Source organism: Humulus lupulus, chromosome X (genome assembly GCF_963169125.1).
Source record: "Humulus lupulus chromosome X, drHumLupu1.1, whole genome shotgun sequence".
Taxonomy (NCBI): Eukaryota; Viridiplantae; Streptophyta; class Magnoliopsida; order Rosales; family Cannabaceae; genus Humulus; species Humulus lupulus.
This window is the reverse complement of record NC_084802.1, coordinates 253,686,790-253,696,289: the sequence shown is the minus strand read 5'-3', so window position 1 is coordinate 253,696,289 and position 9,500 is coordinate 253,686,790.

The following is a 9,500-nucleotide window of genomic DNA, read 5'->3' as shown; positions in this document are numbered from 1 at the left end:
ATTTTAAAACTAATTACATCTTTAAATAAGGTTACAGTTTGAGAAATTATAAAATTATAGATTATTACAGCCATTTTCGAATAAACCCCCAACCAAAGCAGTCGGGCAGGCCAAACATGTACACGTCGCTTCACGCTCTCCGTACTCATGGTTGGTTGACTCAGTCATTGCCCTTACCTGCAACACAGAGCACCCGTGAGCCGAAGCCCAGCAAGAAAACTCATGCAGGACATAACATATGCAATGTATACAGTTTATCATAACAGATAATCCACAATAAACAAGTCAATCATTAGACTAAGCAAACACGGCCAAGCCGCCCCAGAGCCTTACCGAAGCCTGGGGTATCGGTTCTCACTGCGAGGATAACTCATGTATCCCTTGGGTCCCACCCTGAATATAGCATCCCATGTGCTAGGTGTTACTTTCGGCCCACGGCCGCCCCGGCTTACGCCGTACTCGGCCCACGGCCGCCCCGGCCTACGCCGTACTCGGCCCACGGCCGCTCATTTCATCATAATCACACATATAGTGCATTCGAAATAATCATTCACACACATCATGATTCATTTAAGTTTAAACATTTGCACATAATACAATCTGGGGCCATGCCCTAACCTCGGGTGTTATAGTTTTCTTACCTGCATTCCGAGCCTCCTGATGCACTAAAGCCGCGAGCACGGTCCTCTAGCACGAGCCTCTCAAAGAACCTAGTCACAACACACAAGAAACATCCCTCATTACTAATCAACCCAAAACCACTTTCCGGGACCAATCCCGCACTCTCGGGACCCCTAAAACCTTAGAACAACACCCCGGAGGCATCCCCCGAACCCCCGGAGCAAAGGCCTAAAATTGCCTAAAAATGATGCCCTGAAATTAGCCTTGTGCCGTGGCACCACATCCTTGTGCCGCGGCACCCATCAATCAGAGGCTCCCTTGCCGCGGCACGAAAAACCTGTGTCGCGGCACGCCTTCGCAGACCCAGAATTCTGGGTTTTCTCCTGCGTTTTCTCCGAGCTAAAACCTTACCAAATCAACCCAAACTCACACCCAAGCCCCAAAACCAACTCAAGACTCCAAATAAACCATCCAACAACCCATACACATCACCAAAACATCTAAACACCCAATCAAATCCCCAAAATCCACATCCTTGATTTCAATTTCAGAAAAAATAAAAACTCAAACATCAAACTTAACCCATGCTCAAATTCTTAACCCATAACATAATCAAGCCTTAAATGTGTATAAAATTCCTTACCTCATATGGAGAATCCATCCCTAAGCTTCCTTCATCTCCTAGGTCTCCAACTTCTCCTTCTCTTCTTCTTCTTCTTCTTCCTCATGCCCTAGCTTTTCCCTCTCTTTTCTCTTCTCTTCAAACACTATCAAGACCAAAATGGTTAAGCCCTAAACCGTGTACCCCATAAAACCAGCTGCCATTTATCTAATTCCCAACCAAATGACCATTTTGCCCCTCCTTGCCTATCCTTTCCCACCTAAACCTCAAGGGTACTTAAGTCTTTTCATTTCTATTTCATTTTTACCATTTTCTTTCTAAAACTTGTTACTCTCAGCAGTAACTAATGGTTACCCAGGTTACTAAATCTCCAATAACCATTACCCACTAAATCTCAACTTAACCATAAAATTCCCGAGGTACCCCTAGGCTCCTCCCGAGCCGGGTATAGAAATCCCGTTGTGACTCTTGAGTTAACGAGCTCTCTAGAACCGTCTCGGCACGTGCATCACAATAATACAACCACACCCACGTGGTACAATTCACAGAATACAGTTATCACATATCAATACAGTTATGCCCAACATGGCCAAAATTACAATTATGCCCTTCTAACACGATCCGGGCCTACATGCATACTAGTAAACATAGCCATGCATCTCAGTTAAACAAATAGCCAAATAACATGCTTTAAATCATAATCATGCATTTAATTCATAAAATCACACATAAATCCCAACCTGCCCTCCTGGCACACTAATCAAGGCCCTTAAGCCTTATTAGTGAATTTGGGTCGTTACAGCATCCGTGGTGGCCCGACCTGCCGCAGAGGGCGAGCGGAGCTGTGCACCGCTCGACGAATCGTTCGCGGCCTGGAGCGGCGAACATTTTAAGGCGGGGGCCTTCCTCCCGTTGGATCAGTATTTTGCTGATTTCCTTAATTACGTGGGGTTGGCCCCATTTCAGCTCCCCCCCAACTCCTACCGCTTGCTGGCGGGGTTGAAATACTTGTTTCAGAAGCACGAGTGGGAGGTCCCCACTCCTGTGGACATCTTATACTTTTTCTGCCTCAAGGCCAGCCCGGATCAGCGGGGGCGAGGTGACGGGTTTTACTACTTAACCCGATTTCCCAATACGGCTGCGGTCATCGAGCTGCCCAGCCACCCCAACGACTTCAAGGATCAGTTCTTCATGTCGACGGGGTTCAGAAACTGCGAGCTCCACTACTTCAATCGCCCTCGTAAGTGTTTGTTTTTTTTTTATCCTTAGCTCGGAAGTTAAGTGTCGTTTTTGCTCCTCCAACATCCTTTTCTGACTTAGACCAATCATACAGCCATCTTCGCGAGGACAGAGAAATCTGTGACCCTCAGGGCCCAATATGAGACATTGGCGGGCTTGCCCCCCAGTGAGAAAGATTATCGCGCGCTCGTAACAGACGAGACGATGGTGGCCTGCAAGCTGATTTTCCCAAATCAGACTTTGAACCTCAGGAGGCCCCGGGGGCTTCCCCCAGCTCGCGCACCAGACCCATCATCATGGAGGAGGTCGCGGAAGACGAGGATGAGGAGGACGAGGGCGACGAAGTTCCCCTCGTGAGGAATAGGAAGCGGACCTTGGAGGTCGTCCCGGGGACGGGCGAGGAAAGGATCCAATCCGGAGTAGCCGCGGGTCCTTTTGGCCAAGGTAACCCTTACATGTTTAGGAGTCTAGATAGGGCCACAGAAGACCCCCGGCTGGCTAGGTTCAATCCTAGGAAGCTCGTCCATCGTCACCGAAGTGATCCGGACCTGAACACAACCCTGCTCCATTGCGTCGACCGGCTTGTGCTGGACTACCAAGATAGCCGGCCTAGGGGTACCGTAGTAGTAGATAACACCCTAGCCTTTAGATCGATCCTATTCGAGGAGAATGGGACCAACCTTCGCACATGGCCATCACTCCGGAGGGGTGTCGTAGCCCTGGGGATTAGGCAATATGTAGAGGAATCTAGCCCTGAGTCAGACCCGGGCCCAAAACTTGCGCCAGCTCGGGAAGTAATCGACTTAGATTCTTCTTCTAGCTCGGGGGGTAGGATTCCCTTAGTACACATACTTGAATTTTTCTTTACCCCTTCACTTTTGTTTTTGCATGATCATTAATTCTCGTACTAACCATGTTTTTGCTTTGGCAGAAGAGATGTCTCAGCCCGAGGAGAGCCTGCGAGGTGCGGTCTTTGGAGGGAACGCCGCCGCTGGGCCAAGAACGAAGAGGCTCCGGACGTCCAAGAACGCCACCGGGACCCCCACCAAGTCCCCTGCGAAGGAGAAGGATCAAGCCCCAGCTGCACAGGTCGCGGGAGTGGTCCTTCCTGCTGCTGGGGGAAGCAATATGCCTCCACCGGCTCCGCGAGCTCCACTCGCTGCCCGAGACGCAGGAACGGAGGTTGGGACATCAACCATTGTACCTTTCGATGTACGCATCCCAGTCAATCCCTAGGACCTGGAGAAGATCCCCGATGCCTTTCGGGGAATGGTGTATGAGTCGGCGAACTACGCTGTCAGCCACATATACAAGTTCACTGAGAAGGAGCTTCGGGCCATCGAGACAATGAGCCCGTTGGGCATGCTGTAGTCTTCACTAGGCATGGCCATGACGGTAAGCTAACCTTAACCTTTTTGTGGTTTTTTACATTGTTATATTTTGCCCTGCTTTTTTTTTTCTAAGGCAATTGTCTTTCCGTCTTCGCAGAGCGTTGTCGCCCTTCATCGGAGCATCATCAGGACCAAAACTCAGCTCGGGGACATGAGGGACGAGCATCACACTACCCTGCAAGCGGCCAAGGATGCCCTGGCGGCCTCGCAGGTCGAGCTGGAGAAAACTCGTTTGAAGGTCCAAGAGCTCGAGACCTCCCTTGCCACCTCGAGGACGAACCTAGACGCCGCCAAGACTGAGGTCCAGGTTGCCCAGGCTGCCCTAAAGGCCAAGCGGACAACTTCAGAAAAGTCCATGGAAGATCTGTTCTACCACTGATGGGCCTACAATCCAGATGCGGACTTCTCCTTCATGTCAGCGAGCCTCTGGGAGCGCTTGCTGGTGAAGTTCCAAGCTCGCCTTGATAAAGAGGCGCCCTCGGAGACCGGGGATGGTTTTGGCGCAGCTGAGAAAGGTGAGACAGCGACCTCCAAGGGCCCACCTGGTGGAGCTTAGTGCGTGTCTTTTCTTGTGCCCCCCAATATATTTTAAATAATTTTTATGTAACCTTTGCATGAGGTGCTTTCACCTTGAGACAATTTGCTTTAACGCTTTTAATTGATCTTCTCTTTTTTGCCTTTATGCATTTTGGCTACAATTTCTTGAAAAACTTAGTTTATGCTGATCTTTTTCCATATCTCAAGCTCTTTAGGGAGAACAGCGATCCATAGATTTAAACCAACTTCTAAGTTTTATGACCCGGTTAGGACCAGGAACTTAGTTTGAAAACTTAGTTCACGTTAACTTTTATCCATATCTCGAGCTCTTTAAGAAGAACAATGATCAATAGATTTAAATCAACTTCTAAGTTTTATGACCCGGTTAAGACCAGGAACTTAATTTGAAAACTTAGTTCGCGTTAACTTTTATCCATATCTCGAGCTCTTTAAGAAGAACAACGATCAATAGATTTAAATCAATTTCTAAGTTTTATGACCCGGTTAAGACCAGGAACTTAATTTGAAAACTTAGTTCGCGTTAACTTTTATCCATATCTCGAGCTCTTTAAGAAGAACAACGATCAATAGATTTAAATCAACTTCTAAGTTTTATGACCCGGTTAAGACCAGGAACTTAATTTGAAAACTTAGTTCGCGTTAACTTTTATCCATATCTCGAGCTCTTTAAGAAGAACAACGATCAATAGATTTAAATCAACTTCTAAGTTTTATGACCCGGTTAAGACTAGGAACTTAATTTGAAAACTTAGTTCGCGTTAACTTTTATCCATATCTCGAGCTCTTTAAGAAGAACAACGATCAATAGATTTAAATCAACTTCTAAGTTTTATGACTCGGTTAAGACCAGGAACTTAATTTGAAAACTTAGTTCGCGTTAACTTTTATCCATATCTCGAGCTCTTTAAGAAGAACAGCGATCAATAGATTTAAATCAACTTCTAAGTTTTATGACCCGGTTAAGACCAGGAACTTAATTTGAAAACTTAGTTCGCGTTAACTTTTATCCATATCTCGAGCTCTTTAAGAAGAACAGTGATCAATAGATTTAAATCAACTTCTAAGTTTTATGACCCGGTTAAGACCAGGAACTTAATTTGAAAACTTAGTTCGCGTTAACTTTTATCCATATCTCGAGCTCTTTAAGAAGAACAACGATCAATAGATTTAAATCAACTTCTAAGTTTTATGACCCGGTTAAGACCAGGAACTTAATTTGAAAACTTAGTTCGCGTTAACTTTTATCCATATCTCGAGCTCTTTAAGAAGAACAACGATCAATAGATTTAAATCAACTTCTAAGTTTTATGACCCGGTTAAGACTAGGAACTTAATTTGAAAACTTAGTTCGCGTTAACTTTTATCCATATCTCGAGCTCTTTAAGAAGAACAACGATCAATAGATTTAAATCAACTTCTAAGTTTTATGACTCGGTTAAGACCAGGAACTTAATTTGAAAACTTAGTTCGCGTTAACTTTTATCCATATCTCGAGCTCTTTAAGAAGAACAGCGATCAATAGATTTAAATCAACTTCTAAGTTTTATGACCCGGTTAAGACCAGGAACTTAATTTGAAAACTTAGTTCGCGTTAACTTTTATCCATATCTCGAGCTCTTTAAGAAGAACAACGATCAATAGATTTAAATCAACTTCTAAGTTTTATGACCCGGTTAAGACCAGGATAGGACTTAGTTAGCGTTAATCCTTATCAATATCTCGCGTTTTTTAAGAAAAACAACGGTCAATCGATATGAATCAACTTCTAAGTCATTAAGGAGACCTGGTTATATCCAAGTACAATATGCCCCCCAAGTAACTGGAAAGGGTCTTTCGTGGTTACTTTAGATTACAATTGCAAACATACATAAAAGCTGATTCTCATTAATACATAAAAAGTGGCCTTCCAAGCCTTACAGGTGAATCATTGATAATATTTCTTTAAGTGGATGGCGTTCCAAGTCCGCGGGACCGCCCCTCCATCCAGTCGAGCTAACTTATAGGTTCCCTCCTTAATGATTTCGATGACCTGGTATGGTCCTTCCCAGTTTGGTCCTAAAACTCCATCTTTGGGATCTTTCCCGGCCAGGAAAACTCTCCTCAGGACCAAGTCGCCAACGCTAAAGGCGCGTTTTTTTACTTTGGTGTTGAAGTAGCGAGTGATTTTCTGCTGATAATGGGCGAGCTGGAGTTGCGAATCTTCTCGCCTTTCATCAACTAGATCGAGGGAATTGCACAGGAGCTCGTGGTTTCGATCTTGGTCGTAAGACTGGACTCTATGTGAAAGCACCTTAATTTCCACGGGGAGGACTGCCTCACTCCCAAAGGTTAGGGAAAAGGGAGTATGACCCGTAGGAGTCCGATGCGAGGTTCAGTATGCCCATAGGACCTGTGGGAGTTGCTCTGGCCAGACCCCCTTTGCTTCATCCAATCTCTTCTTGAGGCTCGTCTTTAGAGTCTTGTTGACAGCTTCGACCTGGGCATTAGCCTAAGGATAGGCCACGAAGGAGAAACTTTTTATGATTCCGTATCTTTCACAAAACTCGGTGAACAGGTCGCTGTCGAACTGGGTGCCGTTGTCGGAAACGATCTTCTTAGGCAGGCCGAACCGACAGATGATGCTTTTAATCATGAAGTCCAGCACCTTTTTGGACGTTATCGTTACCAAAGGTTCTGCCTCAGCCCACTTAGTGAAGTAGTCGATGGCTACCACGGCGTAACGGACCCCGCCTTTTCCAGTGGGGAGGGCGCCCACCAAGTCTATCCCCCAAACGGCAAACGGCCATGGGGACGAGATCATCTTCAGCTCGACTGGAGGAGCTCGGGCAACTGCGGCGAACCGCTGGCACTTGTCGCACTTCTTTACGTATGAGATCGAGTCTTTGGACAGAGTTGGCTAGTAATACCCCTGCCTCAGGACCTTTAAGGCCAAGCTCTGCCCCCCAGTGTGGTCTCTGCAAAATCCTTCGTGCACTTCCTGCAGGATGGCCTTTGCTTCACTTGGAAGAACACACCGGAGGAGAGGTAGGGAGTGCCCACGTCGGTACAACACCCCATCGACTATCGTATACCTAGGACCTTGATACAGGACTCGCCGTGCATCGTTACGTCCTTCAGGCAGCTTGCCTTCGACGCGATATTCAAGGATGTGGGTCATCTAGGTCGGCCTGGTATCGATCATATCGACCACCGTCCTGACTTCTTCTACGCTTGGTTTCTCCAAGAATTCGACTGGTACTAGACCCAATGTCTCCGTTTCCCCAGAGGTGGCGAGCTTGGCAAGAGCATCTGCATTAGCATTCTGCTCCCGAGGTATCTGCTTGACCGAGCCTCGTTCAAACGCAGACAGCTCAAATTTCACCTTTGCCAGATAGGCGGCCATCTTGGGTCCCCGTACTTGATATTCGCCCAGAACCTGGTTCACCACGAGCTAGAAGTCACTGAAGCACTGGACGGAGCTCGCCTTCAACTCCTGGGCTATCCTCAGTCCCGCCAGCAAATCTTCGTATTCGGCCTCGTTGTTGGAGGCATCGAATCCAAATCTCAGTGCCGAGTGGAATCTATGTCCCTCGGGGGATATCAAAATGATTCCAGCTCCGGAGCCATTTTCGTTGGATGAACCATCTACAAAGACCCTCCACGAAGCCTGGGGCGAGCTGATTTGGCTGCGGGATCTTCCTGGAATCCCGTGCACTCTGCCATGAAATCGGCCAGGGCCTAACTTTTTATAGCAGTCCGCGGAGTGTATAGTATCTCGAACTGACTGAGTTTGATGGTCCACTTTAACAAATGCCCCGATGCTTCAGGTTTTTGAAAAACCTGCCTTAAAGGTTGATCGGTCATGACGTGAATCGAGTGGGACTGGAAGTATGGCCTGAGCTTTCGCGAGGCCGTGATAAGGCAGAACGCCAACTTCTCCATCAGCGGGTATCGGGATTCAGCCCCGAGAAGTCTCTTGCTGATGTAGTAGACTGGTTTTTGAACTTGGTCCTCTTCTCGTACCAGTTGAGCACTAGCTGCGTCCTCAGTGACAGCCAGGTAGAGAAAAAGAGGCTCTCCTGCCTTGGGTTTGGATAGCACGGGCGGCTCAGCCAGATGTGCCTTCAGGTCGAGGAATGCGCTTTCGCATTCTACTGTCCATTCAAACTTTTTGTTTCCTCGGAGGAGATTGTAGAAGGGCAAACACTTATCGGTGGACTTGGAAATAAACTGGTTGAGGGCTGCCACTCTTCCTGTCAGGCCTTGGACATCTTTTCGCGAGCCTGGCGCGACTCCAAAAGTGCATTTCTGTGGATTGAGCCTCATGCCATATTCCCGTAGTATCTTAAAACATTCTTCCAGGTTGGAGACATGGTTATCGGCAGTCTTCGACTTGACTAGCATGTCATCAACGTACACTTCCATGTTCTTCCCAATCTGGTCCGCGAACATTCTATTGACTAGCCTTTGGTAGGTAGCTCCGGCGTTCTTCAGACCGAACGGCATGACCTTGTAACAATAGACGTTAGTTAGGGTCATGAAGCTGGTGTGTTCCTGGTCCGCCGGATTCATCGCGATCTGATTGTAGCCTGAGTACGCATCCATAAAGGACATGAGCTCGTGCCTTGCCATGGCATCCACAAACTAGTCGATCCTGGGAAATGGAAAGCAATCCTTGGGGTAGGCTTTATTCAGGTCGGAGAAATCGATGCAGGTCCGCCATTTCCCGTTAGGCTTCGAGACCAGCATGGGGTTGGCAACCCATATTGGAAACTTGGCTTCACGGATAAAGCCGCATTTCTTGAGCCGGGCTACCTCTTCCTTTAGGGCTTCAGCTCGAGTTGTTCCTAAACACCTTTGCTTCTGGGACTTGGCAGGAACGCTTTTATCCAGATGAAGTGTGTGCATGATGACACTCGGGCTAATTCCCACCATGTCCTCGTGCGACCATGCGAATACGTCCAAGTTATCCTGCAGAAACTTAGTCAGCTCTGCCTTCCTCTTGCTACAGAGGTTTTTCCCGAGCTTGACCTTCCGACAAGGGTTCTGTGGATCGATACTCACCTCCTCGAGCTCCTCAATAGCCTGGA